The sequence below is a fragment of the Pongo abelii genome, chromosome X, assembly GCF_028885655.2.
Source record: "Pongo abelii isolate AG06213 chromosome X, NHGRI_mPonAbe1-v2.0_pri, whole genome shotgun sequence".
NCBI classification, from domain to species: domain Eukaryota; kingdom Metazoa; phylum Chordata; class Mammalia; order Primates; family Hominidae; genus Pongo; species Pongo abelii.
Genome location: NC_072008.2, coordinates 22,681,439 through 22,699,564, shown reverse-complemented (window position 1 = coordinate 22,699,564; position 18,126 = coordinate 22,681,439). Strand labels below are relative to the sequence as shown.

At 36.2% G+C, this 18,126-nt stretch overlaps 1 pseudogene; it reads right to left on the bottom strand.

The window, feature by feature from the left end:
- Positions 1-1,595: 1,595 nt before the first annotated feature.
- Positions 1,596-3,348, bottom strand: LOC129052984 (tigger transposable element-derived protein 1-like; annotated as a pseudogene).
- Between the last annotated feature and the right edge of the window lie 14,778 nt (positions 3,349-18,126).

The following is an 18,126-nucleotide window of genomic DNA, read 5'->3' as shown; positions in this document are numbered from 1 at the left end:
CTGAGTGATGAGGGAAGAAGCTTGCCCAGGGAAGACATAATGGCTGGACTCCACAGCTATGTGACACTAACACCTGAATCAATTACCTCTGGTTAATAAGTCCTTCCCTTCTTGCATGACTAAGTTTTGACACTAAACATATACCTACATTTAATCAAGTCCACTTTTTTAAATGCAAAGATAGAGGTTTAATCACTCTTTTGCCATTAAAAATCATTTCAAGTTATTTTACTGCTCAAATATAAATGAAAGCGAAAAAAGCTTTATCCAGATTTAAATTTTCTAGTATTCCCCCCAAAAATGTGTGTGTCCTAGAATAACACAATTCTGATTTAGTTTTGTAAACCTACCTTTTTTACATGGACCATGTGCAAGTTTGAAAGAACAAGTCTTGCAGGATAGCTCAGGAGTCTGGAGAACACAGGTTATTTTGTTTGTTTGTTTGTTTTGAGACAGGTCTTGCTCTGTCACCCAGGCTGGAGTGCAGTGAGCAATCATGGCTCACTGGAATCTCGACCTCCCTGCCTCAAGCGACCCTCCCGCCTCAGCCTCCTGAGTAGCTGGGACTACAGGCACGCACCACCACACCTGGCTTATTTTTAAATTTTTGAACAGACGGGTCTCACTGTGTTGCCCAGGCTGGTCTCGAACTCCTGGGCTCAAGCGATCCTTCCATCTCGGCCTCCCAAAGTGCTGGTATTATAGGCATGAGCCACCACACCTGGCCAAGAACACAGGTTAAAAGTCGATTTGAGGTTAAGGGCCATCAAGTTTATTTTACTCAAGTCACCTTCTCTACAAACATATCAATACTAAAAGAGCTAATATGAGAGAGTTTAAGACTATAAAAGAAGATTCTGTTTTCCTTAATGCTAGAAAAACCACAAATAGAGAACCATAAGATAGTCCATCTCTAAAACCTGAGGATATAGTGCATTTTCTTTCCAACTAGTTTTATGTGTTGCTCTGTATTAATCAGGTTTTCCTTATGGCCTTAAAACACAGAACCAAATTCTCAGAGTCTCACATTAGTACAACCTGATACTAAAGTATGGGTAACACATCCGTTCAGAATTAAACCATAGGCATTTATTATTTATTCATAATTCTGTTTTATAAATAAAAATCCACTACTGTTTTTGTTTCTTTCTGGCAGTAGTACTTTCTTACATGGTTTATGAGAACTATTAAAAAGAACAAGTTGTTTCATTGAGAAATACCTCGACCATTTCATCCATGATCCAAGACCATCACACTTCCCTATATTTCCACTGTTTCACTGAGCAGTAATCTAGCTTCTCATTAACGAATAACTTGATGTTTTCTATTTCTAAGAGTTGGTATTTTCAACTCTTCACATATCTGCATCTATCATTTGTACAGGCATATCTTGGAAATATTGTATGTTAGGTTCCCCACTGCAGTAAAACAAATATAGCAAATAAATCAAGTCACACAAAGTTTTTGGTTTCCTGATGCATATAAAAGTTATGTTTACAGTATACTACAGTGTTAAGTGTGCAATAGCATTATGTCTTTAAAAATGTACAAACCTTAATTTAAAAATACTTTATTGCTAAAAAAAAAAAAATAGAATCATCTGAGCCTTCGGCAAGTGGTAATCTTTTTGGCGGTTGTGGATCTTGCCTCAGTGTTGATGACTGTTGACTGATAACGGTGGTGGTTGCTGAAAGTTGGGGAAGCTGTGGGAATTTCTTAAAATAAGACAACAATTAAGTGTGTCACATTGATTGACTCTTTCATAAAAGATTTCTCTGTATGTGATGCTGTTTGATAGCATTTTACCCACAGTAGAACTTCTTTCAAAATTATAGTTCTCTCCAACCTTGTGGCTGCCTTATCAACTAAGTTTATGTAATATTATAAATCCTTTGTTTTCATTTCAACAATATTCACAGCATCTTCACCAGGAGTAGATTCTTTCTCAATAAATCACTGTCTTTGCTCATCCATAAGAAGCAATTCCTCATCTGTTCAACTTCTTTCATGAGGTTGCAGCATTTCAGCCACATCTTCAGGCTCCACCTCTAATTCTAGTTCTCTTGCTGTTTCCATCACATCTGCAGTGACTTCCTCCGCTGAAGTCTTGAACCCCTCAAAGTCATCCATGAGGGCTGGAATCAACTTCTTCCAAACTCCTGTTAATATTGATATTTTGTCCTTCTCCCATGAATCATGAATGTGCTTTATGGCACCTGGAATGGTGAATCTTTTCCAGAAGATTTTCAATTTGCTTTGTCCAGATCCATCAGAGAAATCACTATTTATGGCAGCTATAGCTTTACAAGATATATTTATTAAATAAGACTTGAAAGTCGAAGTTACTTCTTGATCCATGTGCTGCAGAATAGATGTTGCGTTAGCAGACATGAAAGCATCATTAATCTCCTTGTACATCTCCATCAGAGCTCTTGGGTGATCAAATGCATTGCCAGTGAGCAGTAACATTTTGAAAGGAATCTTTTTTTTTCTTTTTCCCAGAGCAGTAAGTCTCAACAGTGGGTTTAAAATACTCAGTAAATCATGCCGTGAAAAGATAGGCTATCCTCTGGGCTTTGTTCTTCCATTCACAGAGCACAGACAGTGGAGTTAGCATAATTCTTAAGAGCTGTAGGAATTTTGGAATAGTCAATGAGCATTGGCTTCAACCTAAAGTTACCAGCTGCCTTGGCCTCTTACAAAAGAGTCAGCCTGTCCTCTGAAGCTTTGAAACCAGGCATTCTCAACCTCTCTCTAACTACGAAAGTCTTAGATGGCATCTTGCTATATAAGTCTGTTTCATCTCCATTGAAAATCTGTTGTTTAGTGTAGCCATCTTCACCAATGATCTCAGCTAGATCTTCTGGATAACTTACTGCAGCTTCTACAACAGCACTTGCTGCCTCACCTTGCACTTTTATGTTATGGAGAGGGCTCCTTTCCTTAAACGTCGCGAACAAACCTGTACTGACTTCCAACTTTTCTCCTGCAGCCTCCTCACCTCTCTGAGCCTTCATTGAATTGAACAGAGTTAGGGCCTTGCTCTGGATTAGGCTTTGGCTTAAGGAAGTGTTGTGGCTGGTTTGATCTATCCAGACCACTCAAAATTTCTCCATATTAGCAGTTAGGCTGCTTTGCTTTCTTATCACTGGTGTGTTCCCTGAAGTGACACTTTTAATTTCCTTCAAGAACTTTTCCTTTGCATTCATGACTTGGCTAACTGTTTGGCACAAGAATCCCAGCTTTCAGCCTATCTCGGCTTTCAACATGCCTTCCTCATGAAGCTTAATCATTTCTAGTTTTTTATTTAAAGTGAGAGACGTGACTCTTCCTTTCACTTGAACATTTAGAGGCTGTTGTAGGGTTATTAATTGCTCTAATTTCAATGTTGTTTTATCTCGGGGAATAGAGAGGCCTGAGGAGAGGGAGAGAGACAAGGAGTGGTGGAGCAGAGAGAACATACATGACATTGATTAAGTTTGCCATCTTATATGGGTGCAGTTCATGGTACCCCAAAACAGTTACAATAGTAACATCAAACATCACTTATTACAGATCATCGTAATAGATACAATGAAAAAGTTTGAAATATTATGAGAATTACCAAAATGTGACACAGAGACATGAAGTGAGTACATGTTATTGGAAAAATGGTGCCAATAAACTTGCTTGACACAGGGTTGTCACAGACCTTCAATTTGTGTAACATGCAATATCTACAAAGTACAATAAAGTGAAGTGCAGTAAAACGAGGTGTGTCTGTATGTTTTTTGGTTGACATATACATAACTGGATGAATAATTGATCACTTCTTTGGCTCATGTAATGCAGACTGGTTTTGTAGCTACATCATTGCACTACAAAGTAACTTTGGAAAATAATTTTACTAAACTTGTTTCAGAGTCTAATTACATCTATTATCTGCTTCTACATATGCTTTATTTTTCCTTAACCCACTTTATACACATAAGTCAGGAACAAAGTAAAACTACCTTTAGGTTTTGAAACCTTTTATGTGGGCTTGAATTTCAAGCAGAAATTAAAGTGTGGGGGCATAAGCACTGAACCATTCAAAGAGTGGGTTTTCCCCCTCCTCCTTGAAAAACATAGGTAATACTTTACCAGGGACAAAAAATATGCAGCCAAATTCAGTGGGGGATACATTTACATAATGCGTCTTTTAACGAGGGACTGAATGAGGGCACATGTGACAATGCTAGCATGATGTTCTCTCCCTCCTGTCAATTATTCTGGAGCCACCCTGCAGTTTAAGCTTTAGGTCAATAAAATGAATTTCAAAGCAAAAGTCTTCAGCACCACGGAGGAATTAACTCTGTGGGGTTGCTTCAAAAAAAGCGATGAATTTTCTATTGCGTTTACCTAATGCAATAATATGTTTTTTTCAAGTTTTGCCCTTTATCAGAAGGGCATTTTATTCACATTTAATTCCATTTCTTGATCAGAATTCATTTCTAGAAACAAATACTTCTTTTTTTAAATATAGTAAAAATTGGGAACTTAAATTGCAATTTTAAAAGTAAAGTCTACATAATGAATCTTTATAAAATATTTTCAAGTAACTGTTTTGGGTTGAACATCCCAGTATTTTGTGTATTTATTTCCAATTTTCTATGTCATGCAATATGCTATCTTCCCACACTGAAAGAAATTGAGCTAATTTTCCACAGATAGGAATCGGGGTTTAAACTGACTCTTCAGTCGTTGAGAATAATCTGAAACCATCTTGTTATCTTTCTTCAACAAATTCATTTTTTAAATCATACCACAAAAAATGTGCAAACCAATCACTTCCATTTTTCTTTCACTTAGAGTAGGGTCAGCAAAATTTTTCTTAACTTTTTTATTTTAGACCAGGCATGGTGGCTATTTTAGAACAGTCTTTATATATTTACAGAGAAATTGTGAAGAGAATACAGAAAGTTTCTATATATTAGGCACTCGGTTTTCCCTATTATTAACATATTATGTTACTATGGTACATTTGTTACAATTTTGAAGCAATATTGATGCATTATTATAAACTGAAGTCCATAGTTCCTTCAATTATTTATCATTTTTTTAGTTTTTATTTTTATTTTTTTGTAGAGACAGGTTCTCACTATGTTGCCCAGGCTGGTTCTTGAACTCCTGGGCTCAAGTGATCCTCCCATCTCGTCCTCCCAAAAAGCTGGGATTATAGATGGGAGCCACTGTGCCTAGATTGATTCAGTTTTTTTAGTTTGTGCCTACTGTCTCTTTTTGGCTGCAGGATCCCATCCAGGATACCACATTACATTTAGTTGGCATTTCTCTCCTTAAGATTCTCTTATTTGTGACAGTTTCTCACATTCTCATGTTTTTGATGACCTTGAGAATATTGCCAATTACTGACCAGGTATTTTGTATAATGTCCCTCAATTTGAATTTGTTTAATGTTTTCTTATTATTTGACTGGGGTTGCAGGTTTTGGGGAAGAAGACCACAGAGGTAAAGTACCATTTTCACCATATCATATCATGAGTATATACTATTAACATCATTTTTAATGTTGATTCTTTATTACCTGGCTAAGACAGTGTTTGTTAGGTTTATCCACTCTATAGTTACCCTTTTTTCCCTATTTCTATAATGTGATTTTTGGAAGGAAGTCAATATTTGCAGCCAACACTTATGGAGTGGGAGTTAAGCTACATAAATTGAGGGCAGAATATCTAGATAAATTATTTGGAATTCTTCTCCACCTACTTACTTCTCTTTGTCTCTTCTCCACTTACTCCATTATTTATTTATATCAGTATGGACTCATGCATGTTTATATTATATTTTGGTTTATAATCGAATACTACTTTATTATTTATTTATTTGCTGAAATTGTTCCACTCTTGGCCATTGGAAGCTCTTTCAGTAGGCTCCTATGTCCCTTTGATATATTCAGTTCTTGTGGGTTGCTTTTTTTTTCTTGAATACTTGCTTTCTTTCTGGAGCCATAAGATGCTCCAGTCTCATAATATTTACTTCCTAACCCAGTCCTAGCTAGAATCAGCCATTTCTCCAAGAAGCTCTGATTCCTTTTATTAGACAATGTATTAGAAACCAAGAGCTGGATGTTAGTGCTACTGAGGTATCATTGCTTGTATGCCCTCATAGCTGGAAAAGTAAGGAAATACTATGTGTGTATCCTAATCTGGGATTATACACACATCTATAACTTGTATATGTAATCATATATATCTATATTAGCCTGAACATGAGTTTATACTTATGCTTCTAGCTCTATTACCATGAAAATCACTCTAGCCTCCTCTCCTCGCCTTGGCAGGAGTGAGCCACCACACCCAGCTGCCTTTATTATCCCTTTCTTGTCCATAGTATCAGTAATGATGATTCTTCATTCATTTATAACATTGACAGTTTAGTGAGTTCTCACTTTTTTTCTTGGTTAGCCTAAAGAGATTTATCAACATTTTCATCTTTTCAAAGAAAAGATTATATGCTTTTGGTTTCCTTGATATTCTCTATTGTTTGCCTGTTTTTCAATTTAAGTTATTTCTGCTTTAATTTTTATTATTTTCCTCTGCTTGCTTCTGGCTTAAATTGCTCTTCTTTCTCCAATTTCTTAAAAGCTTACTTAAATTGTTGATTTTAAATATTCATTTTTTAAATGTATTCAATTAGTGCCATAAATTTCTCTCTGAGCACTGCTTTTGCTTCATCCCACAGATTTTGGTAAGATGTATTTTCATTTTTGAGTTCAAAGTAGTTTTTAATTTCTCTCAAGTCTTCTTTCACCTATGTAGTATTGAGAAATGTCTTGTTTAGTTTTCTGATAGTTGAAGATTTTTACAGCTATCTTTTTGCTCTTGATTTCTGGTTCAATTCATGGTCTATGTAATACAACCTAGAATGTGATCTCTATTTTAAGTTTGTTAATGTGTCTTTTATGGTCTCAGATGTGGTCTATTTTGGTAAGGGTTCCATGTGAGCTTTAGAAAAATATGTGTTCTGCTCTTGTTGAGTATTTTATAAATATCAATTTGATCAAGTTGATTGATAGTGTTCTTTACATCAACCTATCCTTACCTATTTTCTACCTGCTTGACTTAGCAATTTCCGACAGGGGAAGGTGTTGAAGTCTGCAACTATAAATTGGATTACTCTATTTCTTTTTTAGTTTTTGCCACATGTATTTCTACAGTCTCTTGTTAGATGCACATGTGTTTAGTACTGTTATATCTTCAGGGAGAATTTACTCCTTTAGTGGTTCTGTTTACTCCTGATAATTATTTATACTGAAGTTGGCTTTATCTGAAATTAATGTAGCCACTCCAGCTTATTAAAATTAGTGTTAGTATGATATAGCTTTCTCCATCCCGTTATTTTTAACCTATCTGTGTCTACATTTAAAGTGAGGTTCTTGTAGACAACATATAGTTGAGTCTTTTAACAATATCTGTTTTGACAATTTCTTTTAATTTGTGTGTTTATCTCATTTGCATAATATATCAATGATATATCGTTACCTGATAAAGCAATTATTGATATGGTTAGATTAATATCTCCCATGTTTGTAACTGCTTTCTATTGATTACATTTGGGTTTTTTTGTTTCTTTTTTGCCCCTCTTATCCTTCTTTCCCTGGTTTTAACTGAGCATGAGAAGAAAGAACAGAGCAGAAGAAATATTTCAAGTAATAAGGTGAAGATAAAATTCCATTTTATCTACATTCTTAACACATCAATTATACTTATTTTTTATAATTTTTTAGTGGTCATTCTAGAGTTTTATATATGTGTGTGTGAATTTTATATATATAAAATTAATATGAATCCACTTTCATGAAACACTATATTGCTCCAGGTGTAGTACAATTATGTTATAACTGAGTTTTCTCAATTCTTCCCTCCCATCTCTTATAACGTTGCTGTCATTCAGTTGACTTACATATGTGCTTTAATCACCTAACACATTGTTACTATTATTACATTAAACAAGGAGTTATATTTCAGTTCAATAGTGACTAAGAAAAATAAAATATTTTATTTTGCTTTTATCTGTTCCTTCCCTGACTCTCTTCCTTTCCTTACAAAGACCCAAGTTTCTGATCTCTATCATTTTCCTTCTCCCTAGTAAACTTGTTTTAACATTTCTTGCAAGACAGGTCTGCTGGTGATGAACCCTCTGAATCATTGTCTAAGAAAGTCTTTATTTCTGTTTCACTTTGAAGGATAATTTTACTGGATTTAAATACTGGTTTGATGTTCTTTCTCTTAACATTTTGAATATTTTACTCTACTCTTTTCTCGATTGCACAGTTTATGACAAGAAGTATGCTATAATTCTCATCTTTGTTTCCTCTGTAGATAAGGTGTATTTTCCCTTTGTTTTATTTTTTTAAAAATTTCTTTGGTTTTCTGCAGTTTGAGTGTGACATGATGAGGTAATATTTTTGGTATTCGTCCTGTTTGGTGTTCTCTGAGCTCCCTGGATCCATGATTTGGTTTCTGCCATTAATTTTGGAAAGTTCTTGGCCTTATTACTTGAAATATTTCTTTTTCTCTGTTCTATCTTGTCATATTAGTTTCTTAATTACACATGTACTACACGCTTAAATTGTCTCACAATTCTTGGATATTCTTTTATGTTTTTTCATTTGTTTTCTCTTTGAATTTCCATTTAGGAAGTTTCTATTGACTTATCTTCAAGCTCATTGATTGTCTACTCAGCCATGTCAAAGAAAGACTTTCTTTATTCCCAGCACAGTCCTCTTTCTTTTTTTTATTTCTGTTATTTTCCATTTATTCTTTCGAAGAGTTTCCAGCTCTTTGCTCATGTTACACATGTTTTTGCATGTTGTCTACTTTTTTCATTAAAACACTTCATATATTCTAGTTATTTTAAATCCCCTGTCTGACAATTCCAACATCTATGTCATATCTGGATGTAGTTCTAGTATTTGCCTATATTCTTCAGATCATTTTTTCTTGCTTTTGAGAATGCCTTCTAATTTTTTATTAAAAGTTGTATATGATCTATTGGATAATAGAAACTGAGAGAAATAGGTCTTTGGTTCAATGTTTTATGTTAATCTGGCTAGGAGTCGGGCTGTGCTTAACGTTTACTGCAGCTGTATGTGCCTGACGATTCAAAATCCTCTTGTTTCCTTGTTTTTGTCTCTCCTGTTGACTTTGGGCTTCCCTACCTACTCCTTCTCAGAGCGAGTCTGTGCCTTGCAGCTCTTTCAGCTGTGTGTCCCACTGTTGTTACACTTAATTCCTGTTGTGAGTGGTGGTAAGGGGTGGGGAAAGGAAAGCATTCTATTGCCTTATGATTAAATTTCAGTTTTTACTGAACCTATGTCCCTAGGTTGTGACTTTCAAAAGTATTTCTTAACTTACTTGTCTTGGGTGAGAAAGGAAGGCTAGAGATAGCTGGAGTGGGAGAATGGCCTTCCCCTCTTTGGGACAGGGCTCTGGTACAGTCCTTTCTTCTGCACAGTAAACCTTTGTTGTGAAGAACACTCTGGGCATATTTAATTAAGGTTACTCTTCCTCTCCCCATGCCAGAGCCTCAAGGGCATGTTTCTCAGCTCTTCACACTGGGAGAATTTCTGGAAGTAAAATTCGTGAAAATGTGGGGGTGCCTTAAAATCCAAGGATTTTCTTACTGTCATGCTAGTTCATACTAAGGCTCCAGCAATTAGTCAAGATTACCATTTAGCTGTTTCTACTACCAGTTAATGGCCCATTGGCTTCTGCTCTAGGTAAAGAAATCTTGACTGTGACTATTTCCATTCACCTGTCTCTCAAGATTTTGAAATGGTGGTTTGCATTTTGACCTCAGTTATCTGATGGGTTCATGAAAAATTGTTGACTTTCAGTATACTCAGCTAAAAGGACAGGAGTTGTAAGGACAGGTGTGACAACTTCCAAAACTTTTACATTTTAGATCTGAAACTAGAATTCTCCGCATAGTTTTTCTGTAAATGGCTATATAGTCAATCTTTTCAGATTTGTATTCAGAGTCATATAGTCTATTTTGCAGCTGCTCAACTCTGTTGTAGTGCCAAAGCAACCAGAGATAATATGTAAATAAATGACTGTGGTGGTGATGTTCCAATAGAACTTTATTGACAAAAACAGGGAATTGGCTGGATTTGGCCTGAAAGGCATACTTTGCTGACCTCTGGTTTAAAGCATAGATGAAAAATCCTGAAAGCCAGAAATCAGTTGAGTCTAATTTGTTGAATGGATCAATAAGTGAATGAAGCAGTCTGCATGTTAAAAATGTCTTGAAGAGATTTGATGATGCTACAAATATGCTTATCTCTTAAAACTATCAAATAAGAAAGTTTCAATCACTGTATACACTTTTGCTGTTACAACCTTAGTCACAAGATTTACTATATGTACCCAATTTCAAATGGAAAGAGGAAAACGTTACTTCATTTTCTCTTGAATTTACATTTATTCTCTACTTTGCCAAAGAATAATATTTGGATCTAAATAATACAAAGCAAACAATGAGCTATTTCTCTTCATTACAATTCAAAAATGATAATTTTCCAATGCCTGAAGTAAGAAATGTAATAAAATCTTAAGCACTTGGGATTCAACTAAGTGTATCCTTAAATAAATCAGCACCTAACAAAATAAGAGGCCTTCACGGTGTTAAAGAATTAAAGCTTCACAGGATAAAAGAAGAAAACAGCAGTATCTAACCTCATGAATTTAAACTGTTTGAAGTAGAAGAGTTATGGGAGTGAAAAGCATAAATTTTAGCTACTATAATAACGTAACAGGTTTAAAGAATGAGTTAACCAATTTAGAATTTTCATTACCTAAGTTAAAACTGTCTAATGCCTACAGTAAAAATGCAATATTTTCAGGAAATTATTCATATAATGCATTTCCTAAAAACCCATAAGGTGAAGATGCTGCCCCATGAAATATGTAAAACAGTATTCCCAAACATTTCCCATTCTGAATCTACAAATTTCTCCTCAAATTGCAAATTAGGAACAGACAGAACTGATCTCCTCAGGTGAATAGTATTTAACTAAAATATTTTATGTAGGCAATGAATTTACTGTCTGCCAGCTTTTTAGACTTGGATCTCACTTTGATTTATTGTTCTCTGGCTTCTGGGAGCTAATCTGTCTTTCCTGAGATTGCCTAAATCCTCTCTTACTTATTCATTACTTCAACAATTAGTTCTAGTTAGTAACCTATATAAAGGCAGACGACAGTGTAAGTCAGCAAATGAATATCTGCTGTCTGTCTCACTGAGCCTGGGTGGTTCACTTCAATGACTACTGTCACTTTTTATCCAAGTTAGGGTAATAGAGGCACACAGGATAGCAGTAACTGAGTTTCAGAATTCAGTGTCTAGCAGACCAAAATTAGATATTTTGCCCTTTTATTTCAATGGCTTATCGTTTAAATTATGAAATTTTCAGTCTTGTACATTCTTGTTAAGAATAATCTTTATGGGCCACACGTGGTGGCTCACGCCTGTAATCCCAGCACTTTGAGAGGCCGAGGTGGGCGGGCGACATCAGGAGTTTGACACCAGCCTGACCAACATGGAGAAACCCTGTCTCTACTAAAAATACAAAATTAGCCTGACGTGGTGGCGCATGCCTGTAATCCTAGTTACTCAGGAGGCTGACGCAGGAGAATCACTTGAACCTGGGAGGTGGAGGTTGCCGTGATCCGAGATCATGCCATTGCACTCCAGCCTGGGCAACAAGAGCGAAATTCCGTCTCAAAAAACAAAGAATAATCTTTATTTAAATTATGTCTTTTTATTATTAATGTGAATGAGCTCTGCTTTCCCACTTCTTGTTGTAATTGTTTACTGCTGGTATGTAGGTAAGATTTTAAATGTATATCTAGAATTATTTTTATCAATAGTAAACTTTCATGTTAATTTTTATTGGTTTCCTCCATAGACAATCATTATTGGTGTCAATGGAACATGAAATGTATGGAGGAAGTGACAAGAGATGAAGTTGGACAGGATGTTGGATCCATAGCAGCCATGTTTTAATACATGACTCCATCTCCCTGGCCACAGTTGGTGAAACCATGTATAGATACTTTACAAATGCTGAGTCAGTTACTCTCTTTCTTGGGATTTTAGAATTGGAACAAACAGCAAAATATTCTCTGCCAGCATATACAGCTATAATATATAAACTACAGAGCCTTGTGGCAGTCATATCGAAAATAATATTCTGCAAAATGGAAAATAGAGGCAGACCTTCCGAGAAAAGAAAGGAGAAATAGGAAGCTCTGCCTTCTGTCCAGGTCTTTCCAAAGCTGACTACATTCCTATCCTTGAGCTCCAGGAAACACCTCTGTACCCTTAAAACATATTCCTCCATTTTGCTTACACCTGGTTTGATTTGGTTCTGTTACTTGTAACCAAAATAATCTAAGATAATATGCCTTATGATTATCACAGCATATTCACCAAACTCTACTATAATTATTTACCTCCCCATAGAAACTATTAAAAGATGTGACTATAATTTAATTTTTTACGTAGCCCTAGTATTGAGTCAGCACTAAATAAATTAACTGCAAAGCAGTGAAAGAGAAAAGCTTGTCTGAGTGGGAGACACAGCATGATAAAGCTTGCGACAACAGCCGTTCCTTCTCAAGTGGAAATGTTTCTTTATGAACTATTGTTTTCTTTTTATTATACTTTAAGTTCTGGGGTACATGTGCAGAACGTGCAGTTTTGTTACATAGGTATACACGTGCCATGGCAGTTTGCTGCACCCATCAACCCATCACCTACATTAGCTATTTCTCCTAATGCTATCCCTCCACTAGTCCCCCATCCCCTGACAGGCCCTGGTGTGTGATGTTCCCCTCCCTGTGTCCATGTGTTCTCATCTTTCAACTCCCATTTATGAGTGAGAACACGCATTGTTTGGTTTTCTGTTCTTGTGTTAGTCTGCTGAGAATGATGGCGTCCAGCTTCATCCATGTCCCTGCAAAGGACGTGAACTCATCCTTTTTTTATGGCTGCATAGTATTCCATGGTGTGTATGTGCCACATTTTCTTTATCCAGTCTGTCATTGATGGGCATTTGAGTTGATTCCAAGTCTTTGTCATTGTGAATAGTGCCACAGTAAACATACGTGTGCATGTGTCTTTATAGTAGAATGATTTATAATCGTTTGGGTATATACCCAGTAATGGGATTGCTGGGTCAAATGGTATTTCTGGTTCTAGATCATTGAGGAATCATGGCACTGTTTAAAAACAAGACAAAACAAACAAACAAAAAAACACTTAGAAGAGGTTTTCACAAATTGCATTTGATGGTTGCCCACTGGCTCAAGGTGGGAATAAGTGTTCAGTGCAAAACGGTTTCACAGTAGTTACATATTTTTTTAAATCCCCCTTTTTTTTTTTAATAGAGTTAGCAATTTTCTTTACAGTAATAGCACTCAGAGCATTTAATATGATATAGGTGCACTGCAGATCTTCAGGAAGGTGATAAAACAATCATGGTTTCCCAAACTCTTTGACCGTCTGATTCTTTTACCACAAAACTTCACAAAACTCAAGTCAACAATGACAAAACCTTCCAAACAACCCAAGTTTTCTAATGGACAAAGAACTTGAATAGACATTTCTCAAAAAAAATAAAAAGATACACACATGGCCAACAGACACATGAGAAAATGCTTAACATCACTAATCACAAAAATACAACAGTGAATACCACAACATACCCATTAGGATGGCTACTATTAAAAAGTAAATAGCAAAGAAGTGAATAAATTAGAATCGTTGCATACTGTTGGTAGGAAAGCAAAATGGTGTAGCTGCTACGGAAAACAGTATGGAAGTATCTCAAAAAAATTAAACACAGAATTACCAAATGATCCGGCAATTTCACTTCAATGCAATATTATTCAGCCTTAAAAATGAAGGAAGTTCTGCGACATTCTATAGCATGGAAGCATGGATAAACCTTGAATGCATTACGCTAAGTGAAATGAGCTAGTCACAGAAATGCTAATATTGTATTATTCCACTTATATGAAGTATCTAGAGTAGTAAAATTCATGAAGTCAGGAAATAGAACATAGTTGCCAGAGGCTGGGGGATAGGGGGAAATGGGGAGATGTTCTTTAATACATACGGGATTTTTGTTTTACAAGATGAGAAGAGTTCTGGAGATTGGTTACACAGTGATGAGAATATATTTAACACTATTGAACTGTACATGTAAAAAAAGGTTACAATAGTAAATTTGATGTTATGAGTAGTTTACCACAGTTGAAAATTAAAACAAACAAAAAAACAGTGTCCTCAGAAAAAATACTTATAGAAACAATGCCAAGACAATTCCCTGGTGTGTTGCTCCCAGAGTACATGCATGGAGGAGTAAAGCCACTCCTTCACTAAAAACAAGTGATGGTTAAGTTATTTTCTGTGCAATTTCTAGCATAGCAAATTGCAGTAATCAGTGTTACTTCTTACTTGAGAGTGGGTAAAAATCACCCAGTTACCTTTTATTTCCTGATGAATAACTATTAATGTTGTATTACTCTCTTGTCCTCTGCTTTCCACTTGAAATAGTGTCAGAGAATAAGGACGTGGAGAGAAGGTTCAGGGCTGATAAAAGCAACCATCTACCTCTACCTACTCCCCCAGTTTAGTAGCCTCAACACAAGATTAGTAGCCCCCAGAAGACCTCTAGGGGCAACTGTAGACTTCTAAGGATCTTTCCATAGCGGGTAAGGTGCTAACTACCAAGGTTTAGCGGGATTTATCTAATCTGAGAAAAGTCTTCTAAATTTACAAAGTTTCCTTTTGATTTCTGATCGTATAGCGTAAGAGACAATAAAAACTTAGTTGTAATCCTACCACTGCCACTTCCCAGCTTCCATTCCATCACATAATTTTTCAGTGTCTGTTGTCCTCTCTGAAACCTGGGGCCAGTATCAGAGCAGCCTTCTTGAAGCCACCCTGAAGAGTAATGAATAGAAATGAGTTATACATATAAAATGCTGTATAAATCTTTTAGCACCAGAGACTTGAGATGTTTTAAATACACAAAGGACAGACTAATAAGACTATCAATCCTGTCTCCAATGTATAGACATTTAGAAAGTGGGATACCATCCATCTCTGACTCTTAAAGCCTCAGTTTAAAAAACTCTATGATTTCCATCAATGTAGAGAAACGTGCCCTTTTGCCTTCCTTTCTAGAGCTAATATAATGAATTTTCCCGTATATACGAAGGTCATGTGAGATTACATTTTATCTACAATATAGCTATCTAGACTCATTATGAACAGTTTTCTTAATTCAGAGAGGGTTCGATTCTACATTCCTTTGCTAGCATTTGTCTACATTGGGGGCATCAAATTGAGTGAATATTAATGATGAGATTATTTGCATATTATATGGCTAACATACTGAAAAAAGAACAATTTTAAAAGAATCATGGGTGGCAGTTTTAAAACCTCAATGGGGTGCTGTTTTCAACTGTGGGTTTTTTGTTTTTTTTTTTTAAGAGTTTAGGTCTTGCTCTGTTTCTCTGGCTGGAGTGCAGTGGTGCAATCATAGCTCAATGGAGCTTTGAATTCTTTGGCTGAAGCAATGCTTCCACCTCAGCCTCCCAAGGAGCTGGGACAACAGGCCATGCCTGGCTAATGTTTTTATTCTTTGCAGAGACTGGGTCTTACTGTGTTGCCCAGGTGGTCTTGAACTACTAGCCTCAAGTGATCCTTCCACCTCAGCCTCCCAGAGCTCTGGGATTACAGGCATGAGCCACCACACTCAGTTGTATTGAGTTTTAATATTAAATAAGTTGGTCTTCATTGAGGACCCATTATTTTAAATTACATTTCACTGGGGGTTCTGAAAATATCCATAAGTTTGACTGTCAATTTGTTGTTGAAGTAGTAACTCTCAACTGTGCCCAATTCCATTTATGTGATTTTTCAAAACAATCTATTAGCTTTTATCCACCAAAATATGACTTGTAAATAAGAAATCCATGTTAAAGAGAAATGTGTGCTTAGGTACACACATTAAGATTAAGATCCTTTGGACAGAACCTTCTGCCATAGAGTTGTAAGAAAGAAAACCATTTAGTTAGAAGTCCTGAAACGAAAACAACCTGCATAGTCTATTAAAAGAAAGATGTGTTGGTCCGATCAGCTGGATCAACCATGCTGATGCAGTGCTTTGGTAATTTGTCTTCAATGTCCGGCACCATTTTTTTGAGGAAATAATGGGAAAAAGATACATGTCCGTGCAAGCCTAGTCCCTGTAGCAACATTGGTCCCACTCCAAATAAATCTTCCTCTCCACCTGCCATTCTCATGCTGCTCTGGATTCCTAGAGGAAATGTTTCAGCAGTTTAGGAACATAGGACAGCATTAGAGACATTTTTCTCTTCATTTTCCTTTATGAGCCTGAGAAACAGTGTTCCTACAACCTTCTTAGGTGTAAAAGAAATAATAAAGTAGACCAGCCTTCTTTATTTTTTAAACTGTATATCAAAATTGAGCTAATAAAACTCTTTCCAGAAGGAATACAGATTCCTGACTTTTCACTTTCCTTTTCTTTCTCGCAGTCCCCCTTTCCCCTGGGACTACTTTACTCAACATGAGATATGTGCAAAGGTACATCATATAGACAGAACACTGACTGCATTTAAGGAAGACACTTCAGAGAAGCCATCATTTTACAGATTACCAAACTTATCCTCAGTTATCAAGTAACTTCTCCAAGGCCAGGTTGAGCCAACTTCTCAATTGAATCAAATCCATTTGTTTCTGTATATTCATAAGCACATCCAACAAAGGCCACATAAAAACTTAAAACATTGTTAAATCCTCAGCTTCTTTATCAGAAAGACAGCTAGATACTCCCTTGTTGAACATTATCAGAGGCCATTTTGAGTGAAATATATCTTGTATTCTTTCCCCATCTCAGCATTACCACCCAGGTTGATGAAACTACCCAATCCCCAGTAATTTTTCTCATCAGTGACTATTCTTCAAAAGAGCAAGTCTTCTTGTTATAATTTCAAACCACAGATCTTATTAAAAGACCAGCTCCTTCTCTGCAGAGATGGATCAGGAGCAATAGCAGGTAAACTCTGACCTCTAGATCTGAAAGAAGAATTTCAGTGATAACTGTAAAAATATTTTCAGTTATTAATACATAAGAAAACACATCATTTGTATTTACGGATCATCACTGCCATTTATAGTTACGATGTTCTTCTCTCTAGTGATTTTTAACTGGAAAGGGGTAAATGGAAATGTGTAGACAAACACATTCCCAAGAAACCTTACTTCTGAGCCCGTACTTCTAAAGATTTTGCTGGGTAGTCTTGAAGACAAAAGTTTCTTTTATGAAAGGCAAAAAATCAACTTCAAAACTCAGGCATCAAATCATCAAGGGTTACTTCCTTCTCTTCTAACTTGATTAAACTTTTGGAGTCCCAGCAAAAGGCTTATCATGTCCCATTTGGCAAGAACTAGTCCCCTGTAATTACAGTTTGAAAGTGTTTTCTAGGCTTCATACATTTGTCCAGAAAATGGGCAGTTTAAGGAATCATAATAAGGCATCATTCAATGGGAAAAAGGACTTCACCTGAAATTCAAGCCTTCGTGGCTTTTCTCAGACATCTGGCTCTTTCTCACTTTTTGTGGTCAGGGCAAAATCAATTATTCAATGACCTGGGCATAGATATGGTTCTCTCTAGTTTCAAGGAGGGAAGAATGCCAGAACCACAAGCACTCACATGTGAAAGGCTGTGCTTGATGCGTTTATCATAGAAGTTGGATGATGTCTGAGGGCACAGATGCCAGGAGTTTTGTTTTGTTTTTTAATTTAATTATGCTATTAAAACCATTTTTCTTTCCATAAGCCCCTATACTGCCTTTGAAAATATTCATTCTCCTGAGTCATCCAAGAGGAGGGAGAACAGTATGAGCTTTGAGCTGAACAGAAGACTCTCCCTCCCCTGGCTGGTGGGAGGTGACTCTCTGAGTGCCTCATATGTTCAAACTTGAATTAATTCCACTCACACTGTACCCCCACAGGTAATGAAGACAAATAGTGCTGCAGTCTTTGGG